We start from the raw sequence: 15,996 nt of genomic DNA, 5'->3' as shown, positions 1-15,996 counted from the left end.
ATGATTGGTTAAACTTTTTAAAAATAACTTTTTCTTAATATGCGTGTTTCTACTCAAACATCCTATATTTTGAAACGGAGGGAGTATGTCATATGTGTGTACTGACGGGCCTTTCTCACTTATGTTGGAACGATCCACAGGCCTATCTAAAATGTAAGCCCGTCTTGTTGCCTACCAGTAGTTTTCACTTTTTACCTTTTTTTTTACCGATGTTACATTATAGGCATGAACATGACCCAAATTAATCGTAACGGTAAACCAAATCGAACCCCGTAATGGTAGTAACCGTACAAAATGGCTTGAGCTTGGGCGTTTTTTTTTTTTTCGATCTCGTGTACCATGTCAGTGGAGTGCCTCTTGTAAGAGTTGTTTGAAGATTGTATATATAGAAATGCTTATGTATATATAAAAAATGTGATAAAATCGTATTGCTTGTGCTCTCTTATTTTTCCCTTGCAATATTTTTTACTCTCTCTTTGAAGTATTTATTAGGAGATTTTGGAGATTACGAGATCGAGTTAAATGAAAAGTTAACATTTGTGTAATATTCTCTTATTGCTAAATAAGTAGATTTACCATTATTGAATATGTAAAGAACTTGTTAGACAAGTTATATCTTTGTATAAATATAAGCCTAGAAGCTAATGAATAAAATGAGAGAAACTATTTCACTTCTAAGGTTTCCTCCAAATTTATCATGGTATCAGAGCCTTGATCCTATACCTATGGATTAGGGTTTTCTTTTGTTTCTGCAGTTTAAAAAAAAAAAAAAAAAATTGAATTTTGTTTCTTTGTTCGTACTGGTTTTCTTTGTTTTGGTGTATCAAACATACTTCCTTGATTTTCTTTATAGTTCTTTTCGTTCCTTTTGCTTTGTTTTTTCGAAAAAAAAAAAAAACTTAAAAAAAAAAAAAACAAAAAATTTTGTTCGACTGTTTTTCTTTAAAAAAAAAAGAAAGAAAGAAAGATGTGTCTCTTTTATGAGAGATATGGGTACAATAGCACATGATTGTGTTGTCCAACGAGTCTTCATGTGGATTCATTTTTTTACTACAAACAAGATGGAGCCACGAAGATAACTATCAAAGTGATGAATCTGACGGATACGATGCTGTACAAACCTGAATTTGACCATGACCACTACACAAGTTTCTTCATGAACAAGAAGCTCGAAGAACGATTTAAACTTGTGATTTTGAAATCAATGGAGATACACATTCTCCACCGACTCGATGACCTTATGGCGAGGTATAACGCCATTGATGACTCTATAGTGAGTACGAAGACCGTGAAGATGATGTGATGATGATCGTCCAATCTCATACGTGTTACCACGTATGAGCTTGCGGGAGGGTATTAGGAGATCTCGGAGATTACGAGATCGAGTTAAATGGAAAGTTAACATTTGTGTAATATTCTCCTATTGCTAAATAAGTAGATTTACCATTATTGAATATGTAAAGAACTTGTTAGACAAGTTATATCTTTGTATAAATATAAGCTTAGAAGCTAATGAATAAAATAAGAGAAACTATTTCACTTCTAAGGGCATCACCAACGGTGAGTTTTAATTTTTAGTCTCTTATGTACTGTTGTAATTTTTAATGAATATATTAAGTACTGTTTATAAAATAAGAACTCTTAAGATTTTAATTAAAATCATCCTCTCCAATGGTAGGATATAATTTTGAGTCTCTTATTTTTACAAATATAGTTTTTTGAATCTAATCTCATTCAACTTCTAAACCCTTTGATCAGTTCTTAACAGACAAACAACCAAAACAACATTGAGCTTTGATCCAACAAGGACAATTCATACACTTCATATTAAGGTGAATTACCTTTGTGGCTTTGGCAGGCTTAGCCTGTTCTTGCTTGTTGTCTTCTCGTGAAAACATAACAAAACCATGGCTTAAGCTCAAACATTTCGAGAGTGTTGTGTGACTTTCAGACAGACCTCCATCTTCAGCAAGATCAGAATTCCAGAGGGTGAGGTTGTCTCTCAGGAGCTGCATGATCAAAGTGCTGCCCTTGTACGACTCCTTGCTTAGAGTATCAATGAGGAATGTGATATCGGACAAAGTAGGGTTGTTCACGAACTTTTCACCTAAAAATACCTTCAGTGTAATAATCAAAAACAAGTTAACACCTCGAATCAGAAATTATTAGTTGCTAGAAAGAAGGAATGAAAATTATTTACCTGTTGGGCGGGTGAAGCAGGAGCTGAGTCCCCTGTTGCAAAATCAGTTTTCCATCTTTAGGGTCACAAAGATGTGCAAGAGCCAGAGCAATTCGTATTTTTATAGTCTTCTCGGCGGTTCTCATTAGGTATAATAATTGGTTTAGTACCTGATAAGAGTAAGACATCAAGGGATTAAAATCATTGCCAAACTTAATCGAGAAGCAGAAGGTCAATAGTATAGGTACTCACGGGTCCATGAGTACAAGCATCTGGTCTCACACATTCTTCATCACCGTCATCAGTATCACACATGCATCAGTATCACCTCACACATTTTTCTTCTTTGTTACCGGTACAAGAAGTAGACACTTCACCAGAAAGATTGCAGCAACTACTGCCTCCCTCATCATCTATTGCCTCAGCGGAAGTTTCCAAATGACGAGCCAATGTGTTTCTCCAATTCGAGTCTCTGAACCTGTCAGAGCATAACGGTCGACTCTACAACAACCAGTGAGACCTCTCAGATAAAACTCGTTCTTTCGACAACTCACAAGGTCACGAACGATATCCCAATCACGCTGGTCCTTAACATGAGAATTCACCCTAATTTGCGAACCAAAATCTTAGAACCCTAAATCGAACAAGAACAATATGATTTTAACTTACCATGAGATATGTTTAATCTCCTATTCCAATTGATTCAATCTCTTCTGATTGAATCGACTCGAAATCAAATCTCCTCCGATACAATCTCGGACTCGATTCAAGAGCCCTCCGATTAGCCTCCGCCGATTCAATCTCCGTCGCATCTCCTCCGACATAATTGTCCTCTGATTCCATGTCCTTTGATTCCATCTTCTTCCATTGCCAATTCGACTTCGACTTCGATCGAGAGAGAGAGACAGAGAGATGGAGAGGAAAAGAAAGAAAAATNTCGAACCAAAATCTTAGAACCCTAATCCGTTTAGAACCCTAAATCGAACAAGAACAATATGATTTTAAACCATGAGATATCTCCTATTCCAATTGATTCAATCTCTTCTAATTGAATCGACTCGAAATCAAATCTCCTCCGATACAATCTCGGAGTCGATTCAAGAACCCTCCGATTAGCCTCCGCCGATTCAATCTCCGTCGCATCTCCTCCGACATAATTGTCCTCTGATTCCATGTCCTTTGATTCCATCTTCTTCCATTGCCAATTCGACTTCGACTTCGATCGAGAGAGAGAGACATAGAGATGGAGAGGAAAAGAAAGAAAAATAATTGTATCTCTATTATTTTGTTTTGGCCAACAAATAAGTGACATGTACAGTCTCTTATTCTCAAATCCAATATACTAAATAAGAGGACCTCTTAATTTTTTTCTTATTTCTGATTTATTTTTTTTCTACTTTTGAATTATATACCCTCTTAAAACTCCACGTTGGGGAAGGTCTAAGGTTTCTTCCAAATTTATCAGTATTGCATTTTTTTTCCTTAAAAGGTTATTTAACCATTATACACGAGATCAAGAAGATGAAAAATATTAATTCCACTTCTAGTGGAGGAAGATAACAAGGGTTAAAAAACTTGAATATGTTATTTTTACTCCAGGCGACAATTCGGATGTTTTGATCATTATGGTGCAAAACAAATAAAAGAGCCGCATTCGTAGAAGTTGTGGTTGGTCATGTGGTCATATATATTCCTAATTGCCCTGAACAACGTGTCCGGGATTTCAAAATCTTGTCATGTAATATATATTGTTGTCAAGTTGCTCTTCTTAAGATATGGATAGAAAAGTCAAAAATAAAATTGACATTCTTCTTGTTTGTTTTAGGCTCCTCAGTAACAGTGCCAATCCTATAGTGGTCTATACAAATAGGTTTATATAATCCTCGTTTTATATATGAAATGAATAAACAATACAACACTCACATTACTCAAAACAAACCAACTGAGATCTAGAAAGAGAAAGATAGAGTGAGAGCTTCCATGGAGCCAAAACTCTTTCTCCCGTTTTATCTTCTTATTCATTTCAACGTACTTTTCTCACGAGCCATCCTCCACGGACTGCACCAATTCTATCTCTTCACCTCTTTGCGCCTCAAGTAACTTCCTTTTCAACAAAAAAATCCACCGATTACTATAAGCGTTCCCAAAACAAAACCAAAAACCATGACCACATGTCCGACACACCAAACCACCCTCTTGACCCACTCACGGTGGTGGAGATCAACAAATTCCGATCAATCCTCTCCTCACACTCGCTCTTCGCCTCCCCTGCACCATACGCGCTTCACTCCGTCGTTCTTGAAGAGCCAGACAAGAACCTAGTCCGACAATGGGAAAAAAGAACCACACTCCCACCAAGAAAGGCTTCAGTGATCGCACGTGTTGGCGGCGACTCGCACGTTCTCACCATTGACTTGTCTACAAGCCATGTAGATTTAGTGGATAGTCCGGTTCGTGCACCCGGTTACCCGATTATGACGTTGGAGGAGATAGACGATGCCACTAGGGCTCCGTTCATAAACGCGGATTTCAACCGTACGATACTATCTCGTGGAGTTAATCTAACGGACGTGATTTGTTTACCAATCTCTAGTGGCTGGTTTGGTAATAAAGACGAAAACAGAAGGTTAACTAAAATTCAGTGTTTCTCGACTCTAGGTAGGTACGGTTAATTGGGAGTTTCACTTAAAACCGGACCCGAGAGCCGGTTTAATCATATCCCTGGTTAGAGTACACGACCCTGATACACAAGTGACACGTGAAGTGATGTACAAAGGGTTTGTGTCGGAGCTTTTTGTTCCGTACATGGATCCAACGGAAGCTTGGTACTTCAAAACTTATATGGACGCGGGCGAGTATGGTTCGGGTTACAAGCGATGCCGCTCGAACCGCTTAACGATTTGTCCAAGAAACGCCGTTTATATGGACGGAATATTCGCTGCGGCTGACGGAACGCCGTATGTGAGAGAGAATATGATTTGTGTGTTTGAGAGGTACGCCGGAGATGTTAATTGGCGTCACTCAGAGAATCCCGTCACCGGCATGCCGGTAAGTTCTTTTTTGCCTTCTCTGTTTAATTAAATTTCACAGCGACATTAACATAACAAATCACGTGTTATTACGTTTAGAACTTTTTATCAACATAGTATTCGTTTTTAAGGTGGCTAACTTTGTTAAAGTAGTAGTCTTTTGAAATCAGATCTTACCTAATTATCTGTTAAACGAACCTAAAGATACTTTTACAAATCCTCAATTAACGGCCAACTATTTGTTTTGTTTTTGTAGAAATGAATCAAAAATACCATATTATATGCATATTAATTAAATGAACTTTTTAAAGCATGATATTTTTTGAATTTCTCACAGTTCTGATATATTTGAAAGCCTACAATAATAGAAGACAAATTTATAACTTATGTTTTGTATATCTTATTAGTTATTACATTAAAAAAATATGTCAAAAATCTATGGGTTCTAATTAGTTCAAAAACCAATTGCTAATGAAGGAATGGACTCGCTTAATTTTTATGAGATTTAGATTGCACCTAAGTAACCTGACACAATAATGATTGTTATGATATGTATATACATGAACAAAAGCAAAAAGACATCTACGCAGACTCAAAATAGAAACAGTTCATAAAGTAAGATAAATAGATTAATTACGATTTTTTTTTTTTGTAGCCGTTAAGGAAAGTGAGGCCAAAGGTGACGCTTGTAGTACGAATGGTAGCCTCAGTGGGTAATTACAATTACATCATTGATTATGAGTTCCAAACTGATGGGCTTATGAGAGCTAAGGTACTTTTGAATTTTAGTCTTTGTTATTTTCCCAAAATAGAATTGACTATAAAATGACTTTGGTACGATATGATCAACTATAGGTTGGGCTTAGTGGAATCTTGATGGTGAAAGGGACAACGTACGAGAACAAGAACCAAGTGAAGAAAGACAAAGAAGGTAATGAAGAAGAGCTCTATGGCACCATTCTGTCCGAAAATGTAATTGGAGTTATTCACGACCACTACGTCACTTTTTACCTTGACCTCGACGTGGATGGCCCGGACAATTCCTTTGTTAAAGTGAACCTTAAGAGGCAAGAGACGGCGCCTGGTGAATCACCGAGGAAGAGTTACATGAAAGCAATTAGGAACATAGTTAAAACCGAAAAGCACGGTCAGATCAAGCTAAGCTTGTACGATCCATCAGAATTCCACGTCATCAATTCTGGTAAAACTACTCGGGTCGGTAACCCAACGGGTTACAAGGTCGTGCCTAGAGCCACAGCTGCTAGTTTGCTTGACCATGATGATCCACCGCAGAAGAGAGGAGCTTTTACCAATAACCAAATTTGGGTCACTCCCTACAATAAGTCCGAACAATGGGCTGGTGGTTTGTTCACTTACCAAAGTCATGGTGATGATACTCTTGCGGTTTGGTCAGACAGGTGATTAACTGAAAACTAATAGTTATTTTGTTAAGAACCGATAGTTTTTTTTTTTTGATACATTATTGGTGCCATGCAGAGATAGAGACATAGAGAACAAGGACATTGTGGTATGGTACACGCTTGGGTTCCATCACATCCCATGTCAAGAAGATTTTCCAATAATGCCCACAGTTTCTTCGAGTTTCGATTTGAAGCCAGTGAATTTCTTTGAGCGAAATCCAATCCTTAAGACAACTCCAAACTTCGAACATGACCTTCCTGTTTGCGGAGTTGGATCTGTTTCTGCTTGAGAAGAATGAAGAACCAACAAAAGAATTATCCGAATTTTGGATCTTATTATAGATTCATGGCACAAGTTCAAATCAAGTTACAATATATTTTGTTATGCTATGTGTTATTGGTGAAATCCCAACTCCCACAGCAAGACCAATAAGCGCAAAAGTAGTATAACATGTCCAATTCAAACCGGAATGTTAATCTCAAGAACTAAAACATTTCCCTTTCCCGTTTGATTAGTTTGAAACAGATTGTGAAACTAGATTCAATGTCCTCTTTCGCCCATTAGCAAAAAAGTTCGCGCAGATCTTGCTATTAGTTTCAACTTTCAAATGTACAAAGTGATAGAAGACCTAGATAAGATTTTATTTTGTTTTGGTTTTGATAACAAATCTTCAACTAAAATATTCGCAATTTGTTAAAGATAATTTTCTGGAACACCCTAATTTTTTTAAATTTGAAATCTATATTCAGTTATTTTTAATGAAAATCCAAACAACATATTCATGAGAGCTAAATCGGATGTTCGTCACTGGTTTTGTAATATGGAAGAAACAAAAAGAGTCAACGTCCAAATTCATCAACCAAGATTAAAAAATTGGACCCGACCTTAATTTTGTTCATCAAATGTAATTGTGATGCACCCTATGACCCAATAACAAATAATATGAAGGCTGGATGGATTTTATGTGATACGAATGACAATGCACATGGTTGGGGAGCTTCACAGATAGGATATGCATCGTCACCTTTGGACGATGAGGCCAAGGCACTACAAGCGGCAATGCAACATACATGGATAAAAGGTATTACCAATGTTGTTTTCGAAGGAGATTGTGAGACACTAACTAAGATCATGCACAAAGACCTCTTTGACGTTTCTATTGCTGGTATTTATCAAGATTTACTCTTCTGGTCATCAATATTTCAAAGAATTCAGTTTACATTCACTCCTAGAACTTGTAATAATGCTGCCCACCTATTAGCCAAATTTGGTTGTTTATCAAACACTTTTTTTACGGGGTGTATTTCATTACTTCCATGCTGCAGCCCAACTATGTAATGACTACAGTTTATCATCAATATAATTAATTTTTGACGAAAAAAAAATTAAGTTATTTTTAAATAAGCCTTATATATTTTTAATATCGAACATTTCAGTCTTTAGCTACTAGATCTAAATTTTACTAAAACCAACTTAAACAAATAATTTTAAAATATAATTAATTTATCATATATCTGATCATTCTATCATTATATGTAAGTTTATAAATTAAGTTAAAATGCTAATTACCAGTAATACCATATTCTTTCATTTTTAATACTAGCTAGTAATTATTCTTTTCATTAAGTTACTGGTAATTAAAGTAGTTACAGTAGTTTACGTTATCATAAGTACAGTAGTTTACAGTGGTTAGATTCACCAAATTCGGGAAAATGCGCAATATGTTGCCTCAAGAGTTTCGTATTCTTTACTCACTGCCAGGCTGCCGGCGAGCAATAATACCTATATCTTGCCATCAGCAATCTTTCTTACATCGATAAATTATTTTCAAATTTGCAGCTTAGATCATAGGCATTTTTTGATAGCTATTTATTAGAATTCCACATCAGTTGGGATGTATTTCTTAGGGTAATATATAAGGATCATGGACCACTCCACTCATTGCCAATTGGTTTTGGGTTGAATGTCAATTATTTCTAATATGGTATCAAAGCCCATGGTTAGTCCCAACAAGCAATTTTCCACAAAAGAAATGGTTTCCCACCTATGTGGCCCATATAAGTGGTGTCTTGTTGTATTTCCGAAATGTTGGGCTTGGGCTGTTTCCCGTTGGACCGTTTTCCACCCACATCTCGAAGATGCCTATTAGAATCCCACATCGGTTGGGATGTATTCTTTGGGGTAATATATAAGGATCATGGACCACTCCACTCATTGCCAATTGGTTTTGGATTGGATGTCTATGATTCGTAATTGGCATTTGTTGATAGCTATTATATGTAAGATTAGCAAAAAGTTGGTAGAAAAAAATTAAACCCAACCCATTTGCATGTGATGATGTTTTGAAGTCAGTCTTGTAGGATATACAAAAAATATGGTATTTGGATTTACGTTCACAACCAATAGGAAAATATCTTCTAACATATTTATGGAATAATTAAAATTTAAATATGTATTTTTAATTATGAAATCTATCTATATTATAATTAGGGAGTTCTTTCTCCATCTAGGATGTGAACATCATCAAAAAGAACATTAATCTAAAGTTAATGAATCAATAAATTCTTTTTTTAAGAAAAAACTAAAATATATACAACACAACAAAATATGAAAGTAAATATAAATATAGATTGTATAAATATAAAATGAAATATTTTTATCGTAACAGAAATGTGTAAGTTTTTTTTTAAAATACTAGAAACAGAAGAAAAAGAAACTTATCATATATTTCATAGAATGTGTAAATACTCGATCGATACCCATACCAAATATACAGAGATTGACAAGAGTCAGAGAAAGAGCTAAGCAATGGACGTGAGTATTTTATACCTATGCTTATACACTATCATGCGCAGCGTTTTCATACTTGAACAGTACGTTTCCTTATCATGTTTCATTGCAAATACTTGCAGTTTAATGATCTTCCACCCGATCGTTCCATCAACGTTCATTTCATAGAAAGCATCCCACGTATCAACCATCTGATAGATTTGATCAATGCGTGGTCTAGAAACGCTCTGGCCTATGGTAATGGTCCGGCAAATCATCTTTTCATGGAATGGGTTCCCGTTCAGATACATCCTTTGATCGAGGATGATGACAATGATGCTGATGGGAATAATAATGATGGAGATGATGACAATGGGGATGATGATGAGAATGGGGGTGACAATGGTGACGGGAACGATGGTAACAATGAAGGAAACATCGCTGATGCTGATATTGTGGATGCTGAGGGTTTGAGTGATGAAGATGATTCTTCTGATGATGATGATGATGCAGGTGACAACAACATTCTTCCACTGGTCAAGGTAAATTTTTTTCTTTTATCATTAGTTTATTATTAGGTTATAATTAGGTTACCATAATCAACGTTATTGCTTTTCAGGTAGGCAAAGGAAAAGAAAAAGAAGTGATCAGAAGACACAAGAGAGGAAGAAGAAGGAGAGACAAGAGAGGAAGAAGAAGGAGAAAGAAGACAGCAAGAAGAAGGAGAAACAAGAGAGCAAGAAGAAGATGAAGAAGAAGAAGGCGAAGAAGGACACAAAATGAAGATGTAGAGGAGACATAGAATGAACATAGCCTTTTAGACAGATTAAGAGAGTGCGTTCCACTGACAATACCTTTTCCACTTTTATGTTTCTTATTACGTTGCCCAACGTAGATAGGATGAAGATAGCCTTGTATAGTAATGTATATTACGTTGTTTCATATATGGAAACTCATGCATTGACGTGTCTCATCATTCATGTATTTGTCATTCTAGGTTGTTGACATCTGTCTTTTAATAAAAAAATTGTATTTCATAGGCGGAGTTTTCATTTATTAGAATTCTCAAAATGAAGATGTAGAGGAGACACATAATGAAAACATTATATGATGCTATTAGATAATGTTTTGTGTCTTCCCTTTTTTTTTCTTTTTGTGTGTGTGATGAAGTCCTCTCTGTTTTATGTATTTTCTTGTCTCCTTCTCCGGAGATTTTAATGTTTTCGTCGGGTTTGGTATTTCGGTTTTTAATATATTTTAGAATATTCTTTAAAAAAAAAAAAAAAATTTTTTTAGAATATTAATTAACCTCGTATGAGTTTATATAACTATTTGAACTCAATGTTTATATAATAAGATAACTCATGCATGTTATATATATATATATATATATATATATATAGAAATAATATATATATTTTATAAGGTTAAACTTTACACCAATATATACTATATAAAAAAAAACCGTATAAATCATTCTACTGTGGTAAATGTATGCGATTCATACGATTATTTTTCTTCATACAAAATGAACAATTTTCGCAAAGAAAATGCCTACTGAGAAAAACGAGTGTTCAAGTTGGTTTCTATATATTATATATACTAGATATACACCCGCGGGGCAATTTTTTTTTGTTTAAGAACACATAAAATAAATGAATAATATATTTGTCTATATATGTAAATTATTTGTTTTATATTTATTAAGTTTTTAAATTTATAAAGTCTAAAATATTGTGTAATTTTGATTGTCTGTATCGATTTTGTGACTGCGGGTTAATAATTAAAAATAAAATCGTTGTTCATATAATTCAATTGGATTAAATATTAGTGTAATTTTGTTGTTTGTATTTTGTATTTGTATTTTTAATTTTTATTAAATATAATTTTTATACTGTTGTTTTAAATAATTATATGAGTTTACCATAATTTGAAATCCATATTTTTTTGTGGGCAATAGTTTTTTTTGTTCATATAAATATCTGTTAGATTTTGCAATATTTGTTGAAATTTAATTTTTGTCAATCATTAAGGAAAATAATAATGGACTGGAAAAATTGAATCCAAAAATTTAAAGTTGATAGGTTTTAGTAATGTCCAGGCCCATTCTGAATATTTGTGCTTCACGAAAACAATTTACGGTGGCCAAAAAAAAAAAAAAAGACAACAACAAAAGAAAAACGTAAAACAAAAAAAATGGTTGTGTTGTGAGCAAAAGTTGATTCGACAACATAGATCAGATTCCTTCTCTCTCGGATCAGAAAACCTCTATTTTCGAATTGGAAAACCCAGAGTAAGATCCATCATCAATCTGTCTTAATGGAGTTTCCAATGTCTTCTTTAATTGATAAGTGAGGCAATCTCGTAAATAATATTTAGATTCCGATTTATTCTTTCTATTTCTGATTATAGCTCAGAAACTGTTAAGATTCTTGCTTGATTTGTTCTTTTATGTCTGATTCCAGCGTTTTAGTAGAGTTTGAAAATCTACAAACGAATATGGGTCTTCTTTGAAAGATTAGAATCTGAATCTAAATCGTTTTTGATTTTTTTTTTCTATTCATGTTTACATCTTCTAATGTTTAGATTTATATTGAAGTTTATGTTTCTCCTAATTTTGTGATTTTTTTTGGTGAATATCAGGAACTCGAATGACGATATTGTAACACCAAAGATAAGTAACGATACCCATTTCTTAATTTGTAAATACCTATGACTTATAGATCCAAAAAATCTAATCTTTTATTTTACCTGGTCATTGTTCAATTAGTTTCGATAAGAGGAAGATTAGAGACAACAATTGGATTGAAGTTTGGCCTAAAACTTACCTGTGAGTTTTGGATTTCTTTTTCCTTGCAAGTAGGGAAAAAATGTCGTCTACAATGGATCACTAAGGTAATATCTATATCTGTTCTTTATAATTCTGCGTAATAGTTATCAAATGATTTATATTCATCATTTATTTGATCTTTGATGTATGATTATAGCTTTTGAGTGGAGCTTGAAGATATCGAATCGAACTGAGTCGGATTTCAAAGATTTGTAGCTTCCCATCAAAATTGATTTTGAATTTTATTGTTGTTTACATGGATACATGTTTATATATTTTTTCAAGTTTAAGGCTTCGTTAATTTTTTCCTTTTGTTAAAAGTCAGGAAAACAAATAAAGAACACTAAATCAAAGATAAGTAACGAAAACCTCTTATTGATTTGTAGATGCCTCTACTACAATCTTTTAAAACTCTAATGTTTAATTTTACTTGGTCATGTGTAAATCAGTATCAGTAAGACGATAATTGGGGAACTAATGTGTTGAAGGACTTATAAGAAAACGATAATTTGGATTTCTTTTCCCTTGCAAGTAGTTTTCGAATTAAAGATAAGATACTGAATCTTTGTTTAGTTTTATAAAGACTGTATTTTTCATTTTAATCAGTCTAATGTGAACATGTTTTTATTTTTTGCAGGGTAATTCCTGTTACAGGGTTACATAAGTTAAACTTTGAAATTAGAAGTGGAAGAGTAACATTGCAATCTACTATATATACTGGTAAGTTACTCAAATAACACTTATATTCATATAACAGGCCTGGTATTGTAAATAAGCTAGGTTTACTTTGCAGTTTAGTTGAGATTCTAAGCAAGGAAACATAAATGTGTCGGATAATGTATATATTGATTCTTGTATTTAGTAAAGGTAAGATGGTAGATAGTATAAGAATTTGTTTAAGTTCTAATAATCAACCTTAACCGATACTGTTATATATAAAGCTAATTGTGTTTAGTTTCTTCAGGTTGAAGTTCATAACTGAAGAAAATAACTGTAACTAAGGACTGCTATCACCACAATGCATGTTGAAGGTAATTTGATTAAGGTTGGTATACAATTAGTTTTAATTTTTTTTTCTGTGTGTTCAATGCATTGATTTTTACAAATTTAAGTGATTAGCAAACGTTGAAATAAGGTGGGTCTCAAACAAAAATTATAGAAGTTATGTTTAATAAATTATGATAATAAAAGTAAACTGCCGGTTGAATCTGTGTCTAGAAACTAAATAAAAAATTACAATAAGCAAAATATTATTTTATATCAGTCCTAACAAAATATTGCTTCTGAATCTTTCCCTCTTTGTTTAGTATTAGTATTCTCAAACCTTTTTTTGATGTCACCCTAGACAATGCCACATAAAGTTGGCCATGAGAGAACACAAGTTTAGGCAAGTAAAGTCCTACTTTCTCTACAGATTGTCCCTGACTCTTATTGATGGTCATAGCAAATGCAACAGATAGTGGAAACGGTCTTCTACGCATCTTGAATGGGAGTTTAGTATCTGAAGGTGTTAGATTTATCTTAGGGATTAAAACTATCTCACCACTTCTGTCACATGTTACTACTCTAGCTTCGACAATGTGATTAGCTATTTGAGTAATCTGGAGCCTAGTTCCATTACACAGCCCCCCTTTGGGATCAATATTCCTAAGCAGCATAACCGGCGCACCAATTCTCAAACGTAAAGCATGGTGTGGCAAACCTGCCAGCTTGATACTGTTTAAGAAATCTGGAGTGATCACCGGATTGTTCAGTGAATCAGAATCTGTAGGATCTATACTATCAGCACTTAGGTAGATCCTTTCTTCCCCTAGAAGCATTAACATTGTTAATTGTTTGAAGATATTAATGATAAAAACTTAAATATAATATCTGGAAAACATTAGCTATAAAAACGTTTACTCACCTTGCAAATGCTCTACCATAAACTTGTTAATTGTGTTGACATCATCATTGGTCGGTGCTAAAATAGCTCTCTTTTGAAAGAATTTAGGATCATTTTCTTTGTGCATTACTGATGGATCTCCATAAATTTCCTATCAAATTGCTGCAACTGGATTTTCTGCTTCTTCAATCAACAATTCTTCTGGGATATCGATTAGAGCCTCACCGTCACTAGGCTCATTAATCCTACCATCACCAACAGCCAATAACCAATCTGAAAATTCTTGGATATCTTTAGCTTCATCCATACTTATATTGTCTGATAGCAGTCACATGTTTTTAGTCAACTTTAGGACCTTGCAGTGATCCCAAAGATACGAAGCATTAAGTGATGACATAACAATTTCTGTCCTCCCTGATCCATTTATTACTGGAAGAACTTGTCTGAAATCACCTCCAAAAACAACCACCTTCCCACCAAATACCTTGTTATCTCTGTTCTTGATAATATCAGAAAAGCTTTTGTCTAAAGATTTAAAATAGAACTTGCTCATCATTGGAGCTTCATCCCAGATAATAAGTGATGCTTCTTTGATCAAGGTAGCTAGATCTGATTTAGGCTTGATATTGCAAACTGAAAATTTGTCAGGATTCAAAGGGATTGCAAACCTTGAATGAGCAGTCCTACCTCCTTCTAACAACAAAGATGCGATGCCACTGGAGGCGACATTAAGAACAATCTGTCCTCTTGATCTAACAGCTGCTTCTAGTGTTTTCCACACAAATGTTTTCCCTGTTCCTCCAAAGCCATAAACAAAAAAAAACACCACCTAAATCATTGAATACAGCTCCGGTGATCTCATCGTATATGCTTCTCTGCTCAATCGTTAGCATTTTTATCCATTCAGCATGTTTTTCTGCCAAAAACTCATGGTTATATCTCATCTCATCAACAATTAACCGGTTGGAATTATCAATATCTTCAAGTGATGGTTGAGGGAAATGCGCAATGTCTTTGAGAGTTCCACCATTAAACAACATAATCATTTCAATTTCTTGAAGAGTGTAGTTTCTAATCTCAGCTTCTGTCAGAGTCAGTTCTGCAAAAATTTATGTCGGTGTCAGTAGAGAAACAAAATAGTATTCCTAATCAAATGGTTCTAATTTTAGGGAAATTAAGAGATCATATTTACAATACATAATTACCTGGATTGTTGTACTGTTCTCTCTCTTTTGTTTCTATATCCTCGGATAAAAGGTGCCATGTTTGAGACCATACATGTTCCGGTCTAGCAAGAGAATCTGATAGAAGAAGCATATCAAAAAAATTTCTCATATAATCCCAAAACAATACTGTCCTGCTTCAATCAAACCATCTATGAAAACTTGATCATCATCTAAAATTCCACGTGCAAAACATGCTTCGTTGTACGATTTGTATACAACACTGTTATATGTCTTGATGTCATCAAAACAGCAAGGTCCTCTGACAATGTTAAGAAGCACCCTCATATAGTATTCATCTTCCATTTTTCTAGGAACGTAGTTAATACGACCCAACGAAAAACCTTTTGATCTCTTCTTAAACTGCTTATTATTTCCATCCCAAATAAAATATGCTGGAATTTGAGCATATAGAAGATCTCGAGCTCGTTTCCCATTCTTTCCAACAGCATTCTTCCTATTCAAAGTCAACCAAGCCATGAACTGTGAATCTTGATTAAGTATACGTTCCAGAACATCATTAATATGAGCCTTCCCATCAAAATAAGCAGGTTGCTTCCCTTCGACATGAAAAGACAGTCTCTGAACTGCTGTAGATCTATTTTGAAGTGGAAACTTGAAAATCCTCCAAATTGCCTCTGAAGCAGATACATATCTAA

At 34.3% G+C, this 15,996-nt stretch overlaps 2 long non-coding RNA genes and 1 pseudogene across 13 annotated transcripts in view; 2 read left to right on the top strand and 1 right to left on the bottom strand.

Moving 5' to 3' along the window:
- Window positions 1,991–3,109, bottom strand: LOC104717724. Its single transcript, XR_756294.2, has 4 exons — window positions 2,849–3,109; window positions 2,432–2,680; window positions 2,201–2,349; window positions 1,991–2,117 (listed from the first exon to the last, which is right to left on the bottom strand). It is a non-coding gene; the product is annotated as an uncharacterized LOC104717724 (long non-coding RNA).
- LOC104717715 lies at window positions 3,955–7,217 on the top strand (annotated as a pseudogene).
- Window positions 11,547–15,996, top strand: part of LOC104717698 — a 15,146-nt gene continuing 10,696 nt past the window's right edge. For 2 of the 12 annotated variants that reach the window (XR_002034610.1, XR_002034608.1), the window contains exons 1-4: window positions 11,550–11,692; window positions 12,043–12,294; window positions 12,387–12,949; window positions 13,194–13,260. This is a non-coding gene — a long non-coding RNA (uncharacterized LOC104717698). Of the gene's footprint in view, window positions 11,693–12,042; window positions 12,295–12,386; window positions 12,950–13,022; window positions 13,097–13,184; window positions 13,275–15,996 lie in introns of all 12 variants that reach the window. The other 10 variants (XR_002034612.1, XR_002034615.1, XR_756288.2 and 7 more) reach the window with 10 other exon arrangements.

Source organism: Camelina sativa, chromosome 2, assembly GCF_000633955.1.
Source record: "Camelina sativa cultivar DH55 chromosome 2, Cs, whole genome shotgun sequence".
Classification (NCBI taxonomy): domain Eukaryota; kingdom Viridiplantae; phylum Streptophyta; class Magnoliopsida; order Brassicales; family Brassicaceae; genus Camelina; species Camelina sativa.
Note: the sequence above shows the minus strand (reverse complement) of the source record. Positions and strands in the feature narration are given on the sequence as shown.